At 46.0% G+C, this 27,437-nt stretch overlaps 1 pseudogene across 1 annotated transcript; it reads left to right on the forward strand.

Annotated features, from left to right (window-relative positions):
- On the forward strand, nucleotides 1-27,149 carry LOC146062980 (uncharacterized; annotated as a pseudogene). The gene is made up of 8 exons (XR_014471546.1): nucleotides 1-110; nucleotides 480-550; nucleotides 19,289-19,485; nucleotides 22,261-22,338; nucleotides 23,801-23,953; nucleotides 24,249-24,329; nucleotides 25,944-26,098; nucleotides 26,283-27,149. The product of XR_014471546.1 is annotated as an uncharacterized LOC146062980 (transcript).
- The last annotated feature ends 288 nt before the right edge of the window (nucleotides 27,150-27,437 follow it).

The raw sequence follows: 27,437 nt of genomic DNA on the forward strand, positions 1-27,437 counted from the left end.
ATGTGTCAGAAGGACATATACATGCTGGCCCATGTCCACCACCAAAAGCGCCTACAATCTACATGTGATCATAATAACTGGACCATGGAGCAGTGGAAGAAGGTGGCCAGGTCTGAGGAATCACATTTTATTTGTCATCATGTGCACAGCCTGGTGCATGTATAGAGAGGTTTTTGGGTAGGGGGTACGGCGCTACATGTGATCACATAGATTTTGACGGTATGAATACTCGGTGGTAGATTTATTAAGCTCGGATAAGTGATAAACTGTCTGTTTTTTTTATCACCGGCCAATCAGCTCCTACCTGTCATTTTACAAACCAAGCCTGTAGCTTCACAGGTAGGAGCTGATTAGCCGGTGATAAAAACCAGACAGTTTATCACTTTCATTGAGCTTAATAAATCTACCCCTTAACCTCTTATGTTGACAATGGTCCGTTTCTTCTTGTTTTTCTCTCTATATTGATGTTATTCTCGCAGATTTTATGTGGAGAAAAAACAAGGAGAGATGGAGGGGAACTTAGTAGAGGCAATTTCCACAGAAAGTCCCTGTAAAGGAAGATGTGTCCCAGTATTTCAATATTCCTACCTTACATACATAGACATGTAGTGAGGGTAAGCATATCTGGGTTTCTTTAACCCCTTCCTGACAGAGCCAGTTTTTGCGTTCCTGACAGAGCCCTTTTTTTCAAATCTGACATGTCTCACTTAAGTGGGGATAACTTTTTTTTGCTTTTACTTATCCCAGTGATTTTGAGATTGTTTTTTCGTGACACATTGTACTTCAAATTAGTGGTAAATTTGGGTCGATACAGTCTGTGTTTTTTTGTGAAAAATACCAAAATATCGTGAAAAAATGGAAAATTTAGCGATTTGCAAAATGTTAAATTTTCTGCTTGTGAGACAAATAATCTTACCACTCAAAATAGTGAATAACTAACATAGACCATATGTCTACTTTATGTTGACATCATTATTTCAACTTCCTTTTAATTTTTTGGGACACTAGGAGGCTTACAATATGAATAGCAAATTCTCAAATTTTCAAGAAAATTTCAAACACTGATTTTTTTAGGGACCAGTTCAGTTCTGATGTAACTTTGAGGGACTTGTATGTGAGACACCCCCATAAATGATGCCATTTCAAAAACTGCACCCCTCACAGTATTCAAAACAGCATTTTGGAAGTTTGTTAACCCTTTAGGTGTTTCACAGGAATTAAAACAAAGTGTAGGTGAAATTTCAAAATTTCTTTTTTTTTGCAGATTTGCAATTTTAATACATTTTTATAAGGAACACAGTACATTTTACTAGAGAAATGTGACTAAAAATTGATTCCCCCAATTCTTTTGTTTTCATAAATATCCTATATGTGGCCCTAGTGTGCACGGTGACCAAACCACAGGCTTCATAATAGAAGGAGCACCTACTTGATTTTGGAGCCTCCTTTTTATGAGATTATTTTTTAGGCACCATGTAGGTTTCAAGGCACCATAAGATGCTAAAAGTTAGGAACCCCCCCACAAGTGACCCCATTTTGCAAACTACACCCCTCAGGGAATTCATCTAGGGGTATAGTGTACATTTCAAACCCCCAGGGGTTTCACCAATTGTGGTACAACTGGGCAGTGAAAATGAAAAATTATTTTTTTTACACAAAAATGCAGTTCTGGCTCCAAATTTGTCATTTTCAGAAGGTATGAAGGAGACAAAGCACCCCAAAATCTGTGCCCCAATTTCTCCCGAGTACGGCAATGCCTCACATGTGACCAAAAAATACCAGTTGGGTGCATGGCAGGACTCAGAAGGGAAGGAGTGATTTTTGGATTTTGCAGCTCAGATTCTGGTGGAATTTTGGTGGGTGCTATGTCGCATTAGCAAGACCCCCCAAGCACCAATACAGTGGAACCCCCCCACAAGTCACCCCATTTTGAAAACTACACCCCTCAGGGAATTCATCTAGGGGTATAGTGTACATTTCAAACCCCCAGGGGTTTCACCAATTTTGATACAAGTGGGCAGTGAAAATGAAAAATTACATTTTTTTACACAAAAATGCAGTTCTGGCTCAAAATTTTTCATTTTCAGAAGGTATGAAGGAGAAAAAGCACCCCAAAATCTGTGCCCCAATTTCTCCCGAGTACGGCAATGCCTCACATGTGACCAAAAAATACCAGTTGGGTGCATGGCAGGACTCAGAAGGGAAGGAGTGATTTTTGGATTTTGCAGCACAGATTCTGGTGGAATGAATGGTGGGTGCTATGTTGCACCAATACAGTGGAACCCCCCCACAAGTCACCCCATTTTGCAAAGTACACCCCTCAGGGAATTCATCTAGGGGTATAGTGTACATTTCAAACCCCCAGGGGTTTCACCAATTTTGATACAAGTGGGCAGTGAAAATGAAAAATTACATTTTTTTACACAAAAATGCAGTTCTGGCTCAAAATTTTTCATTTTCAGAAGGTATGAAGGAGAAAAAGCACCCCAAAATCTGTGCCCCAATTTCTCCCGAGTACGGAAATGCCTCACATGTGACCAAAAAATACCAGTTGGGTGCATGGCAGGACTCAGAACGGAAGGAGTGATTTTTGGATTTTGCGGCTCAGATTCTGGTGGAATTTTGGTGGGTGCTATGTCGCATTAGCAAGACCCCCCAAGCACCAATACAGTGGAACCCCCCCACAAGTCACCCCATTTTGAAAACTACACCCCTCAGGGAATTCATCTAGGGGTATAGTGTACATTTCAAACCCCCAGGGGTTTCACCAATTTTGATACAAGTGGGCAGTGAAATTGAAAAATTACATTTTTTACACAAAAATGCAGTTCTGGCTCGAAATTTTTCATTTTCAGAAGGTATGAAGGAGAAAAAGCACCCCAAAATCTGTGCCCCAATTTCTCCCGAGTACGGCAATGCCTCACATGTGACCAAAAAATACCAGTTGGGTGCATGGCAGGACTCAGAACGGAAGGAGTGATTTTTGGATTTTGCAGCTCAGATTCTGGTGGAATTTTGGTGGGTGCTATGTCGCATTAGCAAGACCCCCCAAGCACCAATACAGTGGAACCCCCCCACAAGTCACCCCATTTTGAAAACTACACCCCTCAGGGAATTCATCTAGGGGTATAGTGTACATTTCAAACCCCCAGGGGTTTCACCAATTTTGATACAAGTGGGCAGTGAAAATGAAAAATTACATTTTTTTACACAAAAATGCAGTTCTGGCTCAAAATTTTTCATTTTCAGAAGGTATGAAGGAGAAAAAGCACCCCAAAATATGTGCCCCAATTTCTCCCGAGTACGGCAATGCCTCACATGTGACCAAAAAATACCAGTTGGGTGCATGGCAGGACTCAGAAGGGAAGGAGTGATTTTTGGATTTTGCAGCACAGATTCTGGTGGAATGAATGGTGGGTGCTATGTTGCACCAATACAGTGGAACCCCCCCACAAGTCACCCCATTTTGCAAAGTACACCCCTCAGGGAATTCATCTAGGGGTATAGTGTACATTTCAAACCCCCAGGGGTTTCACCAATTTTGATACAAGTGGGCAGTGAAAATGAAAAATTACATTTTTTTACACAAAAATGCAGTTCTGGCTCAAAATTTTTCATTTTCAGAAGGTATGAAGGAGAAAAAGCACCCCAAAATATGTGCCCCAATTTCTCCCGAGTACGGAAATGCCTCACATGTGACCAAAAAATACCAGTTGGGTGCATGGCAGGACTCAGAACGGAAGGAGTGATTTTTGGATTTTGCGGCTCAGATTCTGGTGGAATTTTGGTGGGTGCTATGTCGCATTAGCAAGACCCCCCAAGCACCAATACAGTGGAACCCCCCCACAAGTCACCCCATTTTGCAAACTACACCCCTCAGGGAATTCATCTAGGGGTATAGTGTACATTTCAAACCCCCAGGGGTTTCACCAATTTTGATACAAGTGGGCAGTGAAATTGAAAAATTACATTTTTTACACAAAAATGCAGTTCTGGCTCGAAATTTTTCATTTTCAGAAGGTATGAAGGAGAAAAAGCACCCCAAAATCTGTGCCCCAATTTCTCCCGAGTACGGCAATGCCTCACATGTGACCAAAAAATACCAGTTGGGTGCATGGCAGGACTCAGAACGGAAGGAGTGATTTTTGGATTTTGCGGCTCAGATTCTGGTGGAATTTTGGTGGGTGCTATGTCGCATTAGCAAGACCCCCCAAGCACCAATACAGTGGAACCCCCCCACAAGTCACCCCATTTTGCAAACTACACCCCTCAGGGAATTCATCTAGGGGTATAGTGTACATTTCAAACCCCCAGGGGTTTCACCAATTTTGATACAAGTGGGCAGTGAAATTGAAAAATTACATTTTTTACACAAAAATGCAGTTCTGGCTCGAAATTTTTCATTTTCAGAAGGTATGAAGGAGAAAAAGCACCCCAAAATCTGTGCCCCAATTTCTCCCGAGTACGGCAATGCCTCACATGTGACCAAAAAATACCAGTTGGGTGCATGGCAGGACTCAGAACGGAAGGAGTGATTTTTGGATTTTGCGGCTCAGATTCTGGTGGAATGAATGGTGGGTGCTATGTTGCACCAATACAGTGGAACCCCCCCACAAGTCACCCCATTTTGCAAACTACACCCCTCAGGGAATTAATCTAGGGGTATAGTGTACATTTAAAACCCCCAGGGGTTTCACCAATTTTGATACAAGTGGGCAGTGAAAATGAAAAATTACATTTTTTTACACAAAAATGCAGTTCTGGCTCAAAATTTTTCATTTTCAGAAGGAATGAAGGAGACAAAGCACCCCAAAATCTGTGCCCCAATTTCTCCCGAGTACGGCAATGCCTCATGTGTGACCAAAAAGTGGCAGGACTCAGAAGGGAAGGAGTGATATTTGGATTTTGCAGCACAAATTCTGGTGGAATGATGGTGGGTGCTATGTCGCATTAGCAAGACCCCCAAAGCACCAATACAGTGGAACCCCCCCACAAGTGACCCCATTTTGCAAACTACACCCCTCAGGGAATTCATCTAGGGGTATAGTGTACATTTCAAACCCCCAGGGGTTTCACCAATTTTGATACAAGTGGGCAGTGAACATGAAAAATTACATTTTTTTACACAAAAATGCAGTTCTGGCTCAAAATTTTTCATTTTCACAAGGAATGAAGGAGACAAAGCACCCCAAAATATGTGCCCCAATTTCTCCCGAGTACGGCAATGCCTCACATGTGACCAAAAAATACCAGTTGGGTGCATGGCATTACTCAGAAGGGAAGGAGTGATTTTTGGATTTTGCGGCTCAGATTCTGGTGGAATGAATGGTGGGTGCTATGTGGCATTAGCAAGACCCCCGAAGCACGGTGAAATTATGAACCTAATATTCCATAGATGTGTGGTATATTTTAAAACACTCCTTTATACATAGGCCGGGTTTGTCGGGGCAAGTGTCACACTGGAAAATAGTTTGCTTTCTTATTCCCTTTTTATAGCAAACTTTGCACCTTTTTTGTGTCCTGCCCTTTTTTCCAGTGGAGGGGATTTCATCAGGAAAATGCTGCCCTGGTACAATACGGGGGCCAGTACTAGAAGTACTGGGGCCCTCTGCCTGCTGGTTCCCAAATATTAGGCCCTTTATGACTTCCTCTTGAAAGTGCATAAATGTCCCCCTCTGGCCGGTAGAACGGAATAGCACGTAAGCGTTATACAGTGCCATCTGGATGATATACACGGCCACCTTCTTGTACCAGATTTTTGTTTTCCGCAGGGCACTGTACGGCTTCAGTACCTGATCTGAAAGATCCACTCCGCCCATGTACCTATTGTAATCCAGGATACAATTAGGTTTTGAGGTGTGGGTACTGGTACCTCGTACAGGGACGGAGGTGGTACTGTCTCCGTGAATTGTTGTCAGTATAAGGACATCCCTCTTGTCCTTATATTTGACCAACAACATATTTTCGGTGCATATTCCCCTGCTTTCACCCCTTCTCATTACTTGGGCAATGTGCGTTTTTGGGAGGCCTCTTTGGTTCTTGCGCACAGTACCGCAAGCTGCTGTACCTCTTGAACCAAGGGCCTTAAACAGGGGGATGCTGGTGTAAAAGTTATCCACATAGAGGTGATAACCTTTATCCAGGAAGGGGTGCACTAAATCCCAGACAATTTTCCCACTAACACCTACGAGGGAGGGGGGGCATTCTGGCGGTTCAATTCTTGAATCCTTCCCTTCATAAACCCTAAACCTGTGGGTGTACCCTGAGGTGCTTTCACACAGTTTGTACATTTTTATGCCATACCTTGCCCTCTTACTGGGAAGGTACTGGCGGAATTTAACCCTTCCTTTAAAATGTATAAGGGACTCGTCGATACAAATAAATTTTTCAGGGATGTACACCTCTTCAAATTTGGCACTGAAATGATCAATGACCGGCCTGACTTTGAATAGCCGGTCAAAGGTGGGATCATCTCTGGGTGGGCACTGTGCATTATCGGTGTAATGTATAAATTTAAGGATCGTCTCAAATCGAGCCCGGGGCATGGCCATACGGTAAAATGGAGTACTGTACAGAACATCTGTACTCCAATATTGCCTAATTTCTGGCTTTTTTACTATGCCCATATGAAACACCAGACCCCAAAACGTCATCATCTCTACTGCATCTACAGGGGTCCACCTAGCAAATGATGACGTGGGGTTTTGAGCAATAAACTGCTGGGCATATAAATTAGTTTGGTCCACCATTAAATTTATAAAATCATCAGAGAAAAATAATTTGAAAAAGTCAATTTCTCTGAGACCTGTGGAATCAAATTGGATTCCTGGCATGGCCAAAAACTCAGGAACCTGGGGCTCAAAATTGTCTGGTGGTGGGGTCCATACGAGATCAATTATTGGGGGGGGGGTCTCAGCTGCTCTACGGGGGCGTCTTTGAGGGGGTCCCTCATCACCAGAGGAGGAAGAGGAGCTTAAGGCGAATCCTTCAAATTCCCCGCTTGCATCACTGGCTGTGTCAGAGTCAGAAGCAAGCAGGGCATATGCCTCCTCCGCTGAATACATTCTCCTGGATGACTGGGAGGACATTTGGGAGGACATTTGGGAGGACATTTGGGATGCCATTTTTATTTTTGTGTTACTGGTAGTGAAATGTTTCAACACGTGTATAGTGTAGGGGGGGGTACAAACTTTATTTCAATCCGGGGGGTATGTAGTGTGTAGTGTGTATGTGGTGCAGAAAAAAAAAAATACTTTATACCAATAAAAAAAAAAAAAATGAAGGGGTTAAAAATAAAAAATTTAAGGGGTTAAAAAAAAAAAAAAAGGTCCTGCGCCAAAAATTGAGCACAGATGTTGGTCAGTAACGTCTGTCACTGAACAGCGCTCAAAGGCAACAGGAATTTGATCAAAAAAAAAAATATATAGATCAACCCTGTGCCGAAAAAGATGATCAGTGATGTACGTCACTGATCAGCGCACAGCGGCCACAGGACACCCACAAAATCACAGTGTGTGTAAAAAAAAAATTAAAAAAAGACCCCACAGCACACACACAAAAAAAAAAGGTGATCAGTGATGCGACACTGATTACCAGTGAGGTGCAGCAGGTGCACAACCTTTGGTGCAACTGACAGGTATATATAAAAAAAAAAAAACCTCTGTACCCCCAAAAAAGTTGCTGATCACCTCAGATATAGTGATCAGCACAAAAGGCGGGGGCAGCAGACAAAAAATTTAGCACTCTCTATCACTATCTCTCTCTATCTCTCTATCTCTCACTATCTATCACTCTATGACACTGCAGCAGCAGCAGTGACAGGTATATCTATATATAAAAAAAAACCTGCGCCCCCAAAAAGTTGCTGATCAGTTAATTTATACTGATCAGCACAAAAGGAGGGGGCAGCAGTCAGTTATATCAAAAATATATAGCACAATCTGTCACTATCTCTCTCTATCTCTCTCTCTCTATCTCTCTCTATCTCTCTATAACTATCACACTGCAGCAGCACAAAATATAGCACTGTCACTAGGCCTCTCTATCTATCTATCTCTCTCTCTCTCTCTATCTCTCTCTATCTATAACTATATCACACTGCAGCAGCACAAAATATAGCACTCTCTGACACTATCTCTCTCTCTATCTCTCTCTATCTCTCTATAACTATCACACTGCAGCAGCACAAAATATAGCACTCTGTCACTAGGCCTCTCTATCTATCTCTCTCTCTCTATCTCTCTCTCTCTATCTATAACTATATCACACTGCAGCAGCACAAAATATAGCACTCTCTGACACTATCTCTCTCTCTATCTCTCTCTATCTCTCTCTATCTCTCTCTATCTCTCTCTATCTCTCTATCTATCTCTCTCTCTATCTCTCTCTCTATCTAGCTAGTACACTGCAGCAGCACAATTTCACAGGAAGGCACAAGTAGCAACAGGATCCAGGAAGCAGTGATGAAGCAGCGATCAGGTAAGTATGGAGCAAGCTATGGAGCAAGGTTCTGGTCAGTATGGCGGCAGGGAGGTACGGTGACCGCACTGCACGCTATTCCAGACCGGAATGGCGTCTGCAGTGCAGTCACCGTTAGTTTAAATCCCCCTCCTTGGCTGTGATTGGTCCGTCGGTCCGACGAACCAATCACGGCCTTTGGGGGCGGGCGGGGTGCGGTGGGGTGACACCAGTGTCACCCTTACACCCCGCGGTGATTGGTGCTGTACTTTACAGCACCAATCACCTCTGATCCCGTGTCACCGGCGAACGTTATTCGCCGGTGACACAGGAAAACGCTGTAATTGGCTGTTCACACTGAACAGCCAATCACAGCGATCGCCGACGGGGGGGCGGCATCGCAGCCCCCCCTGGGCATGCACGGACATGTCTGCTGTCAGGGACAGCAGACATGTTGAAACTGTCACCGCGTCTATAGACGCGGTGACAGTTAAATGCCATGACGTACATTTACGCCATGTGTCGGGAAGTACTTCCCGACCATGACGTAAATGTACGTCAATTGTCGGGAAGGGGTTAATTGACGGATATTTAGTTTTCCGTGGAGGCATACCTCACTAAAAAATGTTCTGAGTAACAATTACTGTAATCCTGAGACTGCAGAACCAACTTGCCACGAACATCATATAGTACAACCTCCTTTCCTGAAACTACCGTCGATCACTCGCACTTGCTTGCTGCCAGGATTTCATCTCTAAAGCCCCGTACACACTTAGGCCCCGTGCTCAGCAATCTAGTTCAGCACAGATCACTTAGCACACATGCTGACACACATGCTATGCACCAGCGATGTGTGCTGAGCGATCTGTGCTAACCAGTGTTCTTTGGTGAGAACACTAGTCTAGACTACTTGTATTCAAGATCCAGTAAGGCGGTGGCCCACAGTGGCTGGGGGGGGGGACAGTTGGGAGTCCCCCCTGCCTGAAGGGCTATTCAGTGACACAGAGGGCACAAAAGGGGGCATGGCCCTCATTTGCAGTTACCTAATTTGCATAGGCTCCGATGCGCGAGCGTCCCTCTTCTACAACTGTTGGGAGGTATGCTTAAACTGAATCTCTCAGATAATGAGTCCACACACAGAGAGATTTGTGCCAAGATTCATAATGGAAGATTCAGCATGTGTTCCGGAGACTTCAGGGGAATAAAAAAAATCTTCACATTGAAATAATGGGTTGGAATAAAGCCTGGGGGAGTGTCATCTTCTTTGTCTATAATAGAAAAATAATTAAATAATGTAAAAAAAAAAAATGGCATGACAGCCCCAGGCTCTTGGAGTGGACTTCCCAAATACAGAGGACAAAGTGAGTAGGAGAACCACAGGTACCAGCATGTGGGGCATTAAAGGCCTGCCGGCCTATATGCCTGCCGGGTATAGCCCCCTGTAAAGGAAGTATTAAAATAAAAACACAAACACTGCTTTTTTTAATAGAGTAATTTTATTGAATTCAAGAAACAGAATAAATACATAAATTCTTGAGTTACAAAGATACATGTGGAGATTCGAGAATAAGGCACATTCGAATAAGAACGTGTAGACATTCAATAGAGAGCAATCATGACATTGTATTATACAGTAGCAGTGGTTCCCAAACTGTGCGCCTAGGCTCCCTGGGGTGCCTCGGAGCACTTGCAGGGGTGCCTCAGATTGTTGGTCCAGAACAATTCAAATTATTTATGTTCAAAGTAATAGGCAAAATCAGTGCTTGTAGCTTTAAATTATAAAATATGTGGATGAACAGAAGTGAATCATTTTCAAATCAAACTTTAATTATTTTTTTTTATTTTTTGGTAGCAAACTTTTGGCCTAGGGGTGCCCTGAGAAATATTCTGATACTCTAGGGTGCCGAGAAGGGAGGAATTCTCTGAAACCTTGCAATGATTGATGGATATTATTATGTGCATATTAAGACATACCATTAAGATACAGGTGCATACTGAAAATCTTTGCCATTGGATAATGTCACCAATGCAACCTCCTTTGAATCAGACCCTTAGGGGGAAATTTACTAAAGGAAATTTGTAAAAAATAGATGTATTTGTATCCAGAAATACACTCATTTTTGACATTTACTATCCCGAAAATACGGCAATTTGTATTCGTATTGATGTGACATCAGCCCCCCCCAGGTAAAATTCACAACTGTACTGAAGCCAGATGCAGTCTGTTAGACTGCACTGGCTTCACTGTGACTGGCTGCCAGTGACTTCCTATTGGAAGTCTGTCCTTCCAGTCACTAAGGCAGTCCCATTGGGAGGTGTTCCCTCCCTCTGGGATGCCTCTCTATGGGCTGCTGAGTGAAATCGGTGGATTGCGCCAGTCTTGGTGACTGTCATCTGTAGTATACAGATGCTGGCACCGTAGTTTTCCATCTATGAGCTGTTGCCAAAGCAGCCCATAGAAGCTGGCTGCATGCGCAGTACAGAGATTTGTACTGCGCATGCACCAGTCCCAGCACCTGTCATCATAGTACAGGCACAAGGAACGCTGTGTGTGTGGTGGGGACCAGGAGGAGCAGCGGCAGGAGGTATGAGCCGCCACTGCTCAGTATTCCAATCACTTAGGAAGCAATTCTGATCATTATGAAAACTCATAAGTGTCATAGTGCTTTGAAAACCTGTAGTCTACTTCCAGGGTACCAGCAGAGCTGGTCCCTATCCTGGATGCAGTAGGATTTGTCTGATAATTTCCCCGTCAGCGACAGAACCAAACATGGTGATTCCCTTTCACTTGATGGAGGTCAAATCTTCGCATTGTAGGATTTCACATTGTAAGATTTCACTCTTCATGGATGATGTCCTCTATCAACTATTTATGCATCCATATCACCAAATCATACTCTCAACAATTTAAAGTTAACTATTTCCTCCTTATTACTCTAATAGAGGACATCTCATTATGACACAAATATTGCATTTGTAATCTCAAGTTAAAGTGGTAATATTGAATATCCCGCCAATACTACTGTACCTTAACAAGACACTCCCTGTAACCAAGCCCGATGGTGTTCACATTCAAACCTCCTGCTCTCAATTCAGAAACCACAACGTCCCTGTATAGACCAAAGTGTGCTGCAGTCATGCATGATTTTCACAGATATGATGATGCCACACGACTAAGCCACTTGTCCACATAGAGGTGTCGCAATCAGGGGGTGCGGAACGAACTTGGGGTGACACCAAAATGTTGGCTCCTCTGCAGTGAAAGGGAACTGAGTGTTGTACTGACAGGTGCTAAATAATCTGATTAATTGCAATGGGTAACATTGCCAGGGCGCACCAAAAGTGCAGCGGGACCCTGGTACAAAATGGCTGTGGCCAACGGGAGAGGCAATGGCTTAACTAGAAATTTTTCTCCCACCTGCAAAAAGCTTCTGCTGGACTCCCCTCCCCCCCATATTACAACGAAGTGCACTGGGGTACACACAAAAGACCCACACACAAAAAAAAGGTACACTCACAAAACAACACCACATGTACGCCGTCAACTGCTGCCTGCAGCACCCTCTGCACAATACACTATTTACTACAGTATATAGAGATAACAAACAGTACAGGGGGCAGCTTGGAACCGCAGCAGCAGCGCATGCACAGTAGGCCCTCACTCTGACCCATCACTAGTACTACCCCTGTCAGTCCTCTCTCCCTTTCTTATAAGCTGCTCCCCGTCCCCAATGCTGTTGCTCCCGGAGCACAGGTACAGCAGAGGGGTAGGATGCGTGTGGGGGGAGAGGGAGGAGGATAGCAATCCCTGCAGGAGCTGGACTGTCAGGGTGATCGTGCGGGTGCTCTGCTTCACATTTCCCTCTGCTCATCCCTGTATTGCACTTCCAGTGTTTTTAGCATGCCCTGCAGACCCCACCGGTGCTGGCTCCCCCAAGCCGCCTGGGTCTGCGGAGCGATTGTTACGCAACTGGGGAGAGGGCATAGCCACGGGGGCATGGATACACCTAGGGTTGCCACCTCACTGTTCACTAATTCCTGGAGGTTTCCCCATGTAACGGCAATACACGTGTCAAAGACTCCGGGAAAAGGGCGTGGCCTTTTAAAGTGGGTGTGGCCTATTCAAGAAATAGGGTGTGCCTCTGTAATACAGACATATTCAAGTCCCTATCGTTACATTATAAACATATATATATATATATATATATATAGACAAAATGTAGATCCAGACTGCGCACAGCCACAAGCTTCAGAAAATAGGAGTGCGTCCTTGGGTCAGGATGTAGTGCAGCTCTCTCCAAATAAAGCCAGACCTTAGCTTTAATTGTCCCAATCACATGTAGAAAGAAATTGGAGAAAAAGCGCAGATATGAGCAAAGTGTAAAACAAATTTTACTAAAAGTGCAGGCTCACATACATCATAGATAACAGCAAACAGCTTGCCACAGTGATATCCAACACGGTGCACCAACGACTTGAATAGCCGGGACCAGCCTTTTCGCCGCCGCCAGGGCCTCCATGGTCAGGAACTCCAAAAGCACAACGTTGTCAGTTTAGGCCACGCCCAACCGGTTTCGTCATCTGGGGACTTCGTCAGGGGGTGTAGCCATCCAAAGTACTGGTGTGCGACCTACTATAAGTATAACACCAGTACTTTGGATGGCTACACCCCCTGACGAAGTCCCCAGATGACGAAACCGGTTGGGCGTGGCCTAAACTGACAACGTTGTGCTTTTGGAGTTCCTGACCACGGAGGCCCTGGCGGCGGCGAAAAGGCTGGTCCCGGCTATTCAAGTCGTTGGTGCACCGTGTTGGATATCACTGTGGCAAGCTGTTTGCTGTTATCTATGATGTATGTGAGCCTGCACTTTTAGTAAAATTTGTTTTACACTTTGCTCATATCTGCGCTTTTTCTCCAATTTCTTTCTACATATATATATATATGTTCCCAATATTCCAAATCGCGCTACCAACACATTTAACAATATCAATGAGTTAAGGTACGGCCGCCTTACCACTATATTCCCTGAGGGATAGGGAATAACCAAACCCAAGTATAGTACACAATAGTGGTTGTGGCGCCCATAATTCAAATGTTAATGTCCGAATACAATATATGCAATCCAAATCCAAATTAAGTAAAAGGGGAGAATTCTTCCAACACTTGTTTATTTTTTTCTTCACAGGATTATCAAGTAAAAAACGGCAAGTAGAAATATCCCAACGCGTTTCGTCTCACAGAGACTTCATCAGGGGAATATGATAAGGCAATCTTTCATTATCAACATAATAGTTTGTATCCCTATTGGGAGTATATCAACTTCAATTGGAGCAATTTCATAGAACAATGCCTTCCTTATTCCTATTTTATCTATTATTTTCCAAATCCTGAAATTGTATATAATTTTCAAAACGATAATTTTCCTATATGGTGAATAATAATGTGACCATCCAGTTGTATTGTGTGTGCCCTTTGTAGGGTCTATATATTGAGTAGCTCGGGGGTACCTCAATTAGCCTCCTCTGGATCGGTTTGATAACAAGCCTAAACTAAATTGTGGATAAGTATGTGTCCATCCAACAATAAAAAATGAGCTCAATAGAGTCTCCAATAGTACTGTGTTGTTCCTCCAGGGAAGGCTAGCCTTTATTTATCCATAATTTAGGAAATCCGGGAGAGGTGGCAACCCTAGTTACACCCCTGTAAAAAAATAGCATGGGATGCAGGAGGCCGACCATCCGGCAAGTGAAACACCAGCGGGGGTGCAGATGGCCGACCATCAGGCGAGTGGAACACCCGCTCAGGGAAAGAGAGGACAGGCTGCTGCTGCCTGTCTCCGCCGCTCAGCACACAGCAGCATGTGCTGAGTTGGGGAGAGAGGCTGTCCTCTCTACTCCCACTGCTCTGCTCCCTGCATGAAGAGATGGGAGTGGGACCAGGGTCCCGGGCAAAAAGTACCCGCTCTCCCACTTCTCGACGCCACTCTACATTGCATATACAATAGAACCCCCATTTTTGTAACTTTACCCCTGTGTGTACTTGCTACATACTTGCCAATATTTTGGCAGGGAACATTGTGCAGCACACTGTGGATGTAACAGAGGGGTTGATGCTAGGTAGGAGTGTAGCAGGGGGCGTGGCTATAAAATTTAGTTCCCCCCTACACAATGCAGAGATTACAGGTATTGTAAGGCAGTGGGTGGTGTCATGATGACGCGATTTGAGTAGTTTAAATCATACTTGCCTACTTTTGAAAACTAGTTTCAGGGAGATTATAGTTGGTAGTAGAATATTACACAGCGCGCCATTGAGGGGGCATGTCATGCTCCCAGGGCCGGTGCAAGGTTTTGTGGCACCCTAGGCAAAAAAACCTGTTGCCAGCTGTGCTGCGCCCCCCCCCCCCCTTTACAGGCCTGATACACTGATACAATAGACCACAACAGGTGATGAGGATGACGTGGGGGGGGGGGGGGACTTTTGTCAATCTAGGAGGGTGGCCAGCGTTGATATTGTAAAAATTACCATTCTATTATTCTATTACTCCACTGAGCCTTGGGTCCGGGTCGGGTGTACCATTTTTACCACCCTTTTGCCGGTCCTCCGTTACCTCCGTCAGCTTCATAGCACCGCTGGCAGGATTGACGCTGCTGCTGCTAAGGGACGGAAAGGCAGGACTGATGATGGCAGCGCTGCTGCTGTTAAAGTGCGCGGACTATGCGCGGGTATAGAGGAGGATGCTGCTGCTAAGGAACGGGCGGGCAGGACTGGTGACAGCGGCGCTGCTGCTAAGGAGTGCGCGGACACCATAAAGGACACTGGGCTGCTGCTGCTAAGAGATGGGCAGGATTGATGATGGAGGAGCTGCTGCTGCTAAGGGGCGGGCGGTAAGGCAGGCAAACGGCCGCAGATTGCTGCAGTCCAGTATTGCTTTCCTCTATCTCCTTGCCCGGCCGCCCGCTGCCTCTTCCTCTCACTTTCGCTGCCCACACTGCTGGAAACCGCGGATATGTTTCTGTGTACTGGGTGAAATGTGGATGCCAGAGAAATCAATATAATTAAATGTTGGGCAGAATTAAGTGGCGCCCTCCAGTGGCCTGCGCCCTAGGCAGCTGCCTAAAGCTGCCTAGTGGTAGCTCCGGCCCTGCATGCTCCTCCCAAAGGGCGTGTCTAGTTCCACATGTGGTGAGAATGTGAAAAAAGGTTGTGAACATGGCATCTAGAAGAGTGGGTGTGTACTGCTACGTCTGATGCTGCTTTCAGACCGCATAACTGGCTTTGACCATGTATTTGAAAACGTTTCCAAAAACGGGTCTGCCAGGTAAAACCCCTTTCACACCGCACCTCTTAAACGGTATATTACCGTTTAAGTGCCGATTTTTTGACACTGGCAGACCCGTTTTTGGAAACTTTCCAAATACAGGGTCAAAGCCAGTGCAGCCTTCAGCGCCGCCTCCCCTCCGTGCAGCCTCCTGCTGCTTATAAGAAAAGTGACTTTCAGAAAATGGCTGCCCCCACACGAAAGACAGTTTTTTAAAATGGATTTTCCTATGGGGCAGACATTTTCCGAAAGTCACTTTTTTTTATAAGCGCATCGGTCCTTACTACTGCCGGGATCTGCAACCAAACTCAGGTACCGGCTGCACGGAGGGGAGGGGGGGCTGAAGACTGCACTGGCGGAGGGCGGCTCCAGTGCTATGAATATTTAATGAGCGCTCATTAAATATTCACTGCGCTGAATTTAGGACCCAGCTCATTGGCTGGGTCCTAAATACCGTTTCAGACCCGATTTTGATACCAAAATACCGGGTCTGAAACGGGTAGGACCCTGCATTTTAACCGGTTTGAAAAAACTGTATTTTCAAACCGGTTAATTGGATCTGCACCTTTCAGACCGCACAGATTACCGTTTTAAAACGGTAAAAAAACGGCAATATACAGTTTCCAAAGTGCGGTCTGAAAGGGGCATGAGAGGATTCTTTTAAAATGACTTATATCCAAATGTAGATTAAACCCCAAAGCAGTTAGTAAGAGCTACTATGCTTGGTAAAGTGCTGGGAAATGGCGCTGATGATTCAATGTAAATGTATCTGTCTCTCATCCCTTTTTTCCCAAAAAATTGAACAGTGTAATGTGAGCTAGGTGAAGGGAGGATTAAGGTCTTTGGGGGCCCTGGACAACAAAATTGTGGGGGCCTCCCACAGACACACCCCCCCCCCCAGACACCCACCCCCTGCAGACACATCCCCCCTCAGTATTCCCCTTGGTACCTGGGCAGCACTGGGGGTACCTGCAGTGTATGGGATGTTAGCGGCGTGGTCCCGGCAGCAAATAGTAGCGGTATTGGCTAATAGTTCCCATCCGCTGCAGGGATCCTGCCGCTGACTTTCCATCTGTGGCAGGGACCCTGTCGCTGACCTCCCAGACCGTTGCAGGGACCCCCTGCCTATCTGTGCTGCGCCAGCTCGCCTGCACTCCCCAATCGCACTGCCCAAGCACGGGGTGACAGGAGCCCCACACCGGCAGCAGAGCCGGTGTGGGGGCTCCCTTATGTGTGGGGGCCGCGGGGCAACCGCCCCTGTTGCCCCGTGCTTAATCCGCCACTGGCTAGGTGAAATGAAGGAGATTGCTAGCCTAATGAGGGAGAGAGGGAGATTGCTGCTATTTCAGGGCGGCAACTATGGTTTAGTAAAGATATTGCTCAGAAGGACCCTTATAAGCAATATCTTTTACTTTATCACCAGTGTGTACCCTGAATATCATTAACAATGTGCCCTCCTGAGCATCGTTAATGACCCCTCCCGCATCCTACCTGTTCTGACATAGGAGGTCCTCCTTAACAACAGCCATGTTGCACGAGCAGCATGGCCGTCGCTGCCCTCATGACCCCCCCCCCACACACTCGCTCCCTTCCTCGCCGGCATCGGCAAGTACGTATGGAGCTTTAGTAAATGTGTGGTTTCTATACTTCCGATGTAAAAACAAATATTGATGGGGATCCAAAGCTCATTTGTGTCCCTTTATAAAGGTTATTCTGAAACTGGATTGTCGACAGTTTGGGATTTACTAAATCAGCAAAATTGCCATAAAAAACCATGAAAATCGGGACCAAGTAAAAACCGGACTAGGACAAGCCCCCGGAATGCCAGACTGGACATCAAACTCTGTATTCCGGAGCTTGTAGTGTCTGGTCCGGGGGGTGTCTTGTCTGGGGGGTGTCTTGTGCGGGGGTATGCCTGTGATAGCCAGGGTCGGACTGGCCCACAGTGGAAACCCCGGATGGGCCCAACTGCCTGTGGGCCCCACCTCCAATTATAGGGATCAGGTTCCAGACTGTGCACATGAAATATATATTATACAAATGTTACATTATACTGCAAAGGACTATGGTATATCTTCTACCGAGCACTGTTGTTACTAATGTGGTACATTATCATGCATGCACAAGCAGAATTTACTACACTATTTATTTTAAAGGTTTGCCAAACTTCTGTGACAGCTGGCCACACCCCTCTGGGACTGGCCAAAGTGGGCCCTATAACATCATTGCCCAATGGGCCCTTCATGCCCCAGTCCGACACTGGTGATAGCTTTCACCAGGGACAGGGGGAAGGGGAGATTACAGCCTTCCCTTGTGGTCTGGACCATTCTGATTTTTATTACATCCTGGACCATGCAGGGAGGCTGTATAGTCCCCCTTCTCCTCTCCCTGGTGACCGGTGTCACAGCAGCCGCACCAGACAGGACACATCCGGCATTGCCCCCCACTCCAGACCGGACATGCCTGTTTTTACCGATACCCATGAAAACCTCAAACCAATCACGAGTCTTCTGTTTACCATGTAACTTGTACCATGTACTGTACCACATTAGCATGTTCTGTTACTGATGGCAGCTGGATGTGTTTAATCATTTAGAAACTGCATTTGTCCACCATATTCTGGTTCCTTGTCAGGTTGTCACATGAAGTCCCCTGACATATTGTACTATAATGTCTCAGTATATTTCACTTCTTATAACAAATATTTTTGTGATTTGTAGACCGTCCTATCATCTACAAGGGTTTTCATTTCCTTCATCCCTTAATTTTATCCTAACAGCCAGGTCTTGCATCGTGTATGCATGACCTGCAGTAGCATACCTCCCAACATGACCCTCTCCAGGAGGGACACATGTCTCTGTTTCTGGTCTTCCCTCTTAATGTATGACTGCCATCACCTGTTTTAAACAGGTTAATTGATAAGAAAGGCGCTTTAACACAGGTGATACTAAGCATAAATTAAGAGAGAAGTCCAGAAACAGAGCTATGTGTCCCTCCTGGAGAGGGTCATGTTGGCAGCTATGGCAGTAGCACTCCACATGCAGCATGTGTGCAGCAGACATGACACCAGTACAGTAGCTACAACAACCCTGTTAGCTTCCAGAGCACCGGGATATGGCTGGAAGTGCAGACACGCTGTTCTGAGTTCAGCAGCGTGTCTGCTCTTCCAGCCGCATCTCGCCCCTCCCGCCAGGCTGATCGCTGTCAGACACTCGCCGCTCACCTACTCTGGTCTTGTGGTCTGTGTACTAGTGACAGACAGGCTACTGATCTGTAATTAGCCGCTGCCTCCCCCGCCGCTCACAGCCTCACCATCTTGCTTTTGGGATAAAAATCTAAATACCGCTGAGGTCCCGCGGCCATGCCAGGGGGGGAGAGCGGCCTGTTTTAATATGTTATGGGCCAGCCCACCGGGAAATGGCCCGGTTGCCCGCCAGGCCGCTCTCCCCCCCTGGCTTGGCCTCAATAAAGTCTCCTGAGGGCGGTGCACAGGTCTTACTGGGGTTGAGCAGGGCAAAGTACCCAGTGTTCGGAGGTGTTGCAAGGTGCCCGGTGTTGGGGGGAGAGAGTGGGCAAAGTACCCTCTGGTGGTGGTGGAGGAGGGGTTAAATTAGCAAGTAATAGACTCCTCTCATCTTTTTCTCTCCCCCTGGCTCACCTGCCTTCTCCTCTTGTACACGATGACCACGCATATCAAATGCTCATACAGGTGAGAGACTGCCATCTAGTGGTAACATAATGATACATTCTCCCTTTTATTTCTGTAGTGTGTAGCTGTAAGGTCCAACCATTGGGTACACCCACCCAGGGCTGCTATACCTGGCTAAATGCTTCATTATAGCCAAATCCGGAAACCCCAATGCATTACTCACTTCTGATCTGCCTGCAGATGATTTGTGTGAGCAGGTTGGCCAACCAGATGTCACTGTCTCTGAGTGAAGCTTCTGATTGGTCCTCCCTCTCAACCGCATTGGCCAGAACTTGTTATCGCTGAGGGACTTGGTAATTGCGCTTTAGGTAGAGTGGATAGCGCTAAGACATCCTGAGAACATGACCTGTTGGTGGTACCTGAGGATTAGGGTTGAGAACCCCTGGATTAGAGCATTTTCCCTTTTAGGTTCAACAAGCTCCACATTGCTCTAATGAGAATGTACTAATACTTGGTGACTATGCAGTAACATGTGTCCGGTATTCAGTACTATAGCGCCATCTTGTAGTTTATCAACCATAGTGCGTGCAGTCTGATCTAATATTATAAAACAGGTTACAAAACTGTGTCATCCAACTGTGTTACAACCAACATTTACATTTTCCAGAATATACTTTACTAGAGCAAGCGATTAAAGAAATATTCAGCTCTGTGACTTGGTAATTACTATTTGTCCACAAGGGGGTGCTGCACCCTTGGAGTCTATAGTTGGGTCCATATTAGATGAATTGTAAACCAGAGACAGAACTACCATTGGTGTAGCAGGTGTATAGCATTGGGGCCCACTTTTGCCCAGACCAGCAATGAGTTATACCCCTGAGCCCTCCGCAGACCATTTTGAGGTGGACCCCACTGTCTGAGGGACCTGCACCTTACCTTGTTCTCCGCACCATGCAGGAGATTGTGCTTGTACTTGTCACCCACTGCTCCGCCTTCACCTTCTACCTCTTTCCTTTCGTTGTTGTGGTCTTCCTCTGTATATCAACCTCTGCTTCTCCTTGTCACCCAGTGCCCCACCCTAATTCCTGCCGTTTTCTGTCAGTCTCCTTCCCACTGCCTCTCCCTGTCACCCACTGGCTCCCTCTGCTTTCCACTGTCACTGTCTGCTTCCCCCAGCCTTAAGCTGGGTACTAGACGATACTGTGTACCCAGCGACCTTGTTGGTTACGGGACCTGGCGAGATAGTCTGTAATTTTCTGATTATTATATGTATATTTCTCATTCAGTGTGCAATTGGGATACAAACTGTTTTTTTTCCTAACCAGATTTACCCCTCCCTGTTGGCACCTGAATGACATTACCTCTGATTGAGCAGCTTGCCAATAAAAGTGTTGTGTAGTTGAGAGAGGCATAGATGGGTCAGCATTAAGAGGGATTGCTGACACCTGAGTGCCATTGGAGAAGCCAGGGGTATCTCCAGGTAAGCTGGCTCTCAGATGTTGTAAGCCATTATCATGTGGCCTTACACTGGGCTATTAGGCCCAAAAATTTGTTATTGTGCATGGGATGGGTTTGGGAGTGTGATTCCCTCTTTGTTGGTATGGCTGGTCTGCTCCAGGTCAGCACACCCTAACACTTTATTAACATTTATGTTTTTCCCTATCACATTGTATGTATTATTTTAACCACACCTTCACCTCCTTACATAACACTTATGTGCTTCTTATTTAACACCTACTAACTTTCATTTGTGTGCTGCCCTGGAGTAGTCAGCCTGTGCCGGCATATTGGGGGCCCACACCCCAGACCCATACCCAGTGTTAGAGACCCCCAGTGACAGAGATGCCTTGACGTACGGCCTGGGGGCTTAGCCCTATATCTGCAGATATATGCAACCAAGATCTCTGTATTATCTGATTATTATATGTATATTTCTCATTCAGTGTGCAATTGGGATACAAACTGTTTTTTTTCCTAACCAGATTTACCCCTCCCTGTTGGCACCTGAATGACAGACCTCTGATTGAGCAGCTTGCCAATAAAAGTGTTGTGTAGTCTGTATTGGCTAGTGCATACACACGTGCTGATACCAACTGCGATGAGCGGAGGTGGAGCAGCGCCCATGATGGATTCTGCAACATGGCTCCCGCTAGCGATATCCTCCAATACAGACTATGTACGACATCTCTCAGGACCCTCGGGAGAGCACATTTTTAGCATTGTAGGACATATATCTTAGATGGTCTGCATGAAAAAATCATTAGCGTTCCTCGTTATTGTGCTTATTGTTGATTTTATCGTCTAATGTGTACGCACCTTTAAACAGTCACCCACCTTGCTCCCCCTGTCACCCTCTGCCTCTCCCGATCGTCCACTGCTGGGTGGCATATTGTAATCTTGGGTTGGAGTGGGAGCCCAAATGCTATTTTGCACCAACCACTCACAAGTTCCACCACTGTTGTAAATGATATAATATCATTAACAATTTCCCTTGAACTCCCCAGAGCTCCAGGACAAATAATATCGTGCTTACACACTAAACGATTTTTACAGATGATATCGTTCAGTGACCACATACAGGAATGTAAATGTCATTGTCAATATAGTCCGGAATGAGCCACATGTACAGAAAACAATGGGGGTCACGAACGATCTAATATAGTGCATACACAATAATATGGTTACCGGTGGTCATGCGTTTAGTGTACGGTCTGTGAACCCAGCTTATGAATGTTAATATTTCTCCTTTTCGATGTATTTCTGACCATTTACAGAGACTTAAAGAGAACCGTATTTACAGTTATGTCCTATCTCCGCTGCTCTCTCTGTGTCTAGGAACTGAATGCGTTTCGGGGGAACTGCAGCATGCTCTTCCACTATGACTGGATCAGCATCCCATTGGTCTACACTCAGGTAAGGAGGGCGTCACTAGTGCCCAGCAGGTCGGCAGCTGATTGGCTCTTCTAAGGGGGCGTGTTATCAGTCAGCGTATAGAAATCTTATACACAGGTTGCTGGGATAAAAAAACAATTCCCAGAACTCAACTTCTATGTAAGGACTCTGAACAGTTTGTGGTTGGTAGCAATGTATAATTGCGTCCAGTGTCGGGGCATATTATACTTTTTTTTGGTACTTGTTTCCTAGCAGGGCGCCCAGATTTCCTACGTACGCTCACTAGTTAATTTAGTTAATTTATTCACTGCACCCTGAGTGAAATCGCATCGCTTTTTTGTGGCGTGAGATGTGATCTCAGTAGTTCATATGGTAAAACACCTAAAACAGCACCACTCTCCACGTCACCCCGTGGCTAGCCCCGCGAGGGGCGGCAGAACGCATCCTCCGACCTTTTCATACACCCACTATCCACATCAGCGGTGAGTTGATTTTATATAGTATGTCGAGCGCAGCAAGGGGACGTGGTATACATGTAAAGTAATCCGCGGGGCTCGATACGCTTGCCACGCTTCGGGCTCGGTGTCTCGCTGCTCTCGCCACACTATATAATGTCAACTCCATGCCGACGTGGATAGTGGGGGTATGAAAAGGTCGGAGGATGCGTTCCGCTGCGTTCGCCATGCTTTGGGGTGATGTGGAGAGTGGTGCTGTTTTAGGTGTTTTACCATATGAACTACTGAGATCTCATCTCATCTGCGATGTGATTTCACTCAGGGTGCAGTGAATAAATGAACTAAATTAACTACTGAGATCGCATCGCACACATCGCAAGCCACAAAAAGCCATGCGAAGCGATGTGCGATGCGATTTCACTACGCAGAATAACCCACTAAGGAAATAGCTTAGTGGGCGCCCTGCTAGGAAACAAGTACCTTTTTTTTTTAATCTCAGAAGGTTCGGAGGATACTATAAAATGATATGTATTTGGAGATTCCTCCTTAGGAGGTCTAAGATGGTCTCAGGCGGCGGTTGTACAGAGAGTCTGTCAGATGAGCACCTGTCCCAGGGATTCCAGTCATGTTTGCTGTATAAATCTTATCTCTATGTGATCCCTCACTAAAGAGAACTTTCTCTTTTACAAATCTTTTGTTTAGATTTATATATATATATATAATTAGTACTTGGGGGTAGATGTATGAAGCAGTGATAAGAAAGAAGTGAGCCAGGGGAGAAGTAGCCCATGGCAACCAATCAACTGCTCTGTATAATCTTATATTATGCAAATTATAGATGTTACTTCAATGCTGATTGGTCACTATGGGCCAACTTCTCCTCCCATCTACTTCTCACTGCTTCATACATCTAACACAGAGATCCTGCTTGTGGAGTGGGTGTGTGGGCATGTGTGTTTGTAGGGTGCAGACTCCCTTTCTGACACCAGGTCACAGAGTCGCGTTGTCATCTCTTCTCTCTCCACTAGGTGGTGACCATCGCGGTGTACAGCTATTTTATCACCTGTCTGATTGGACGGCAGTTTCTGGATACATCCAAGGGGTACACCGGACACGACCTGAACCTCTACGTCCCTGTATTCACTCTGCTGCAGTTCTTCTTCTATGCTGGCTGGCTCAAGGTGGGGATGTTAATGTGCCTGGATACCCTTCAACACTTTTTATGCTGCCATTAATTAAATGTTCAGTTTAAAGCTCCAGAGTAATAATGAATCTGTTCTTTGCAATAGTTCTGCGCATGCCGAATAAAGAAATGTTCTGGAACGACCAAACTGTTTATCTTCATTTTAAATTTATTGCCGATAAAGATACGTCACCGGGATCACACCTGTGTCGGCAGCTGGTGGTAATTACATAAGGGGCCATTGTGCACCATGTCTAAATCCAATTGACCATTCTCCATATTCCCCCCTCCAGGTGGCTGAGCAGCTGATCAATCCCTTTGGTGACGACGATGATGATTTTGAAACCAACTTCTTGATCGACCGGAATTTCCAGGTAGCAAGAACTTTTCCCAAGAACACGGTGTAACCTGCATCCGTCACTGGAGGACTCGCCCCAGGATCTAGTGCCAAAATATTCATGTGAATGGAGTTAGGTCAGTCCTAGGCACCCCACCTCATAATGACGTAGCTCTTAGCAACCCCCAACCTTTCATGTCATCATACCCAAGTCTCCACGCTCAGGGCCGTCTTTTCATATGGGCTTAATGGGCACTTGCCCAGGGGCCCCAGGTGTATAAGGGACCTATGCTGATAACTGAGGACCCCCTTCTTCCAGGGATACTAGAATTTTGAAAATCGGCCCTGGGGAACTGGAGATATCCAACTTCAAAGCAGCAGTCCACATCCCACCTGTTAATTGCAATTCCCAGTCATATTTCTCAGGTTCTCTCTGACTTAGAAAACTGGGACTCTCCTCTTTCTGTCGACACTAGCGGCTTGTCTCTATCATGCCCAGAACCAGAGATATCAGCCTTCCAGCAGCCGGTCCCTGCTCCAGCTCCAAACGTCTGGTGTATAGTTTATAATTTTGTCAATGGATTGTTCTGGCTCCTGATCTCTGATCCCCAAGTTCCCAGCACCTCCTGAAAATTGGGACTCTAGGTTTTTATACTATTGAAGGCTAAGAAATATATTTCTAGATAATGGCGATATCTGCAGTCAAACAAGCTGCCCTTCCACCGGAAAATGACGAATATTAAGCCCACTCCATTATCCAACCCTCCCCTGAGTATAAAACACCCCTTACCTCCCTGGAAGTCATTTTACAAGGGACCCTTCAATCAGCGCAGTGCCCCCTTCCACATGTTAGTGTTCTCCCTCCCACCAGCTGTGCAGTAAAGGAGTAATTAGCAGAAGTTACTGCTCCAGGTTCTACATGTTGAATGGAAGATAGAGCACCCACTGCAACCCGTGGGACATCAAAGCTGCTGCTGATAGCACCCCCCACCCCTAGGAGGGGAGAATGGGTAAGGGCCCCAGTGCTTTGCCCAGGGGCCCACACTGCTTGGACTGCCCTGTCCAAGCTCTATAGTCATTAGTAGCCATGCAAAATGTGCCCCTATCCTGCTGGTATTCTAATAGGACACATGTTCTCAAAGTCAGTCCTCAGGCCCCCCACCCCCACACAGCGCATGTCTTGCAGGTCTCCTCACAGAATAAAGTGATGTAATTAGCTCCACCTGTGGATCTTTCAAAATGTGTCAGTCGGTTATGAATGCATCTGTCGGATGACCTGGAAAATGTGAATTGTGTTGGGTCCTGGGGACCGAGTTTGAGAACCACTGTAATAGGACCATGACTGATGGGGTAAGTGCAGGAGAGGCTACATCCCAGCACTAACTGATACCTGTATCCATGCTCCGGTACTGTGGAGAAAGCTCTGGGGATACCTATGGTAACTGTTATAGTGCTATTCAAGGCAAGGTCTGGTCATCACCGCTTTCCATTTCCTCCACCATAGGTCTCCAGCTATGGCAGCAACTCTGCACGTTCTTTTGTTTCTCGTGTTGGCATTATATTGTACTGTATTATGGCCCATTGTGTTCCTTACCACACATGGCAGTCACACGCATGAGCACCTGTAACTCCGGCTTCCCGTTTCCTCTAGGTGTCCATGATGGCTGTTGATGAGATGTATGGGGATGTCCCTCTCTTAGTGAAGGATCGATACTGGAATGATTCGGATCCCCGCCCTCCCTACACCGCCGCCACGTTATTTCAGAAACATCAAACCTCCTTCCAGGGATCCACATTTGACATGGCGTGAGTACCACCACTATTTAAAGCTTTAAAAAGAGACCAGTGCCCATAGCAACCATTCAGAATCAGTTGCTATGGGGATTTCCGCTTCATTACCTACTTATTACTCAATCTGAACGTAGAGATGACGCGGACATGTTCTTATTTTACCTCATAACCTACCTGGTCTCCTTTTTTTTGGTGGCAGGCTCGCTAAGGAAGCCCCTCTCGGACATCGAGGAGATGAACGAAGAATCGGTCACCCGTCCGTTTCCTCTGCTGAGCCGCCTGCTTCCAGGCGTGGGGGCCTCTCCACTCTCCTCATCCTCCGCTCTCTCAGCCCCATCTGCCGCCCCTGGGAGCGGTGAGATGCTACTGAGACGATCTGCCAGTTCAGCCTCTGAGACTTCTGGCAGCCTGGACCGGGAGAGTCCTGAGGACCCAGCGTGCAAAGAGACTCTACCGCATCCGGAGACCAGACCACCAGACGTCCCGATCCACACGATATTCAATGTCAGTCCCTTTTATACCCCAAGTGAGCCCACAACTCCCATAGTGGATACTGTCCCTATCTTGCCGGAAAATGAATCCAGTAGTCAAGTGAGGCCCCTCCAAATATAACCTAAATCAGGCATGCCCAACCTTGGCCCTCCAGCTGTTGTGAAACTACACATCCCAGCATGCCTTGCCATAATTTTAGCATTCTGTAATCGCAAAACTGTGGCAAGGCATGATGGGTCGTGTACTTTCACAACAGCTAGTGGGCCAAGGTTGGACATGCCTGACCAAAATGGACATAGACTCCCCTTACATGGTTGCGAGGTAAAGGAACACACCTCTGCCCATTGCGGTACAAACCCTCTGCCTGGACTTCTAGAGTGACTAGTCTGTGGAACAAGTTGTTTCTGTCTGCACAATGTCCCCCCACCTCGCCCTCACCCTGTGCCAAAGCCGCTTCTAGGCCTGCTCTACCTGTATATATTATTATGTATTTTGCACATAAAATAACAAGCTAGTCTGCTTCCAGGCTAGGGAGTTTTTAACATTACATTTTATTATTAAAGCTATTTTTCTACTGTTGTGTAAATCCGTGTTTTGCACTGGGTAATCGTGACTTTGTGATGTGTGTTACCCTTACAAAATATGGTATTAGGATACAGGTTATGGAAATGTCTGCAATCTGCATGTAACCTGGAATGTAAGCTCAAGCTTGGTCCATGTCTGGCTTTTATCTTTAGCCCATTTATCCACAGGACTTGTACTGAGCATGTGCAGTAAAGGTCCCGCGATGTTGGACGTGCTACGGGTGCAGACTGTCAGTAATTGCCGTCAGTTGGATGCAGTGATGGCCACAGCCAGGAAG

This window comes from Crinia signifera, chromosome 3 (genome assembly GCF_055691185.1).
Source record: "Crinia signifera chromosome 3, ASM5569118v1, whole genome shotgun sequence".
Lineage (NCBI taxonomy): Eukaryota > Metazoa > Chordata > Amphibia > Anura > Myobatrachidae > Crinia > Crinia signifera.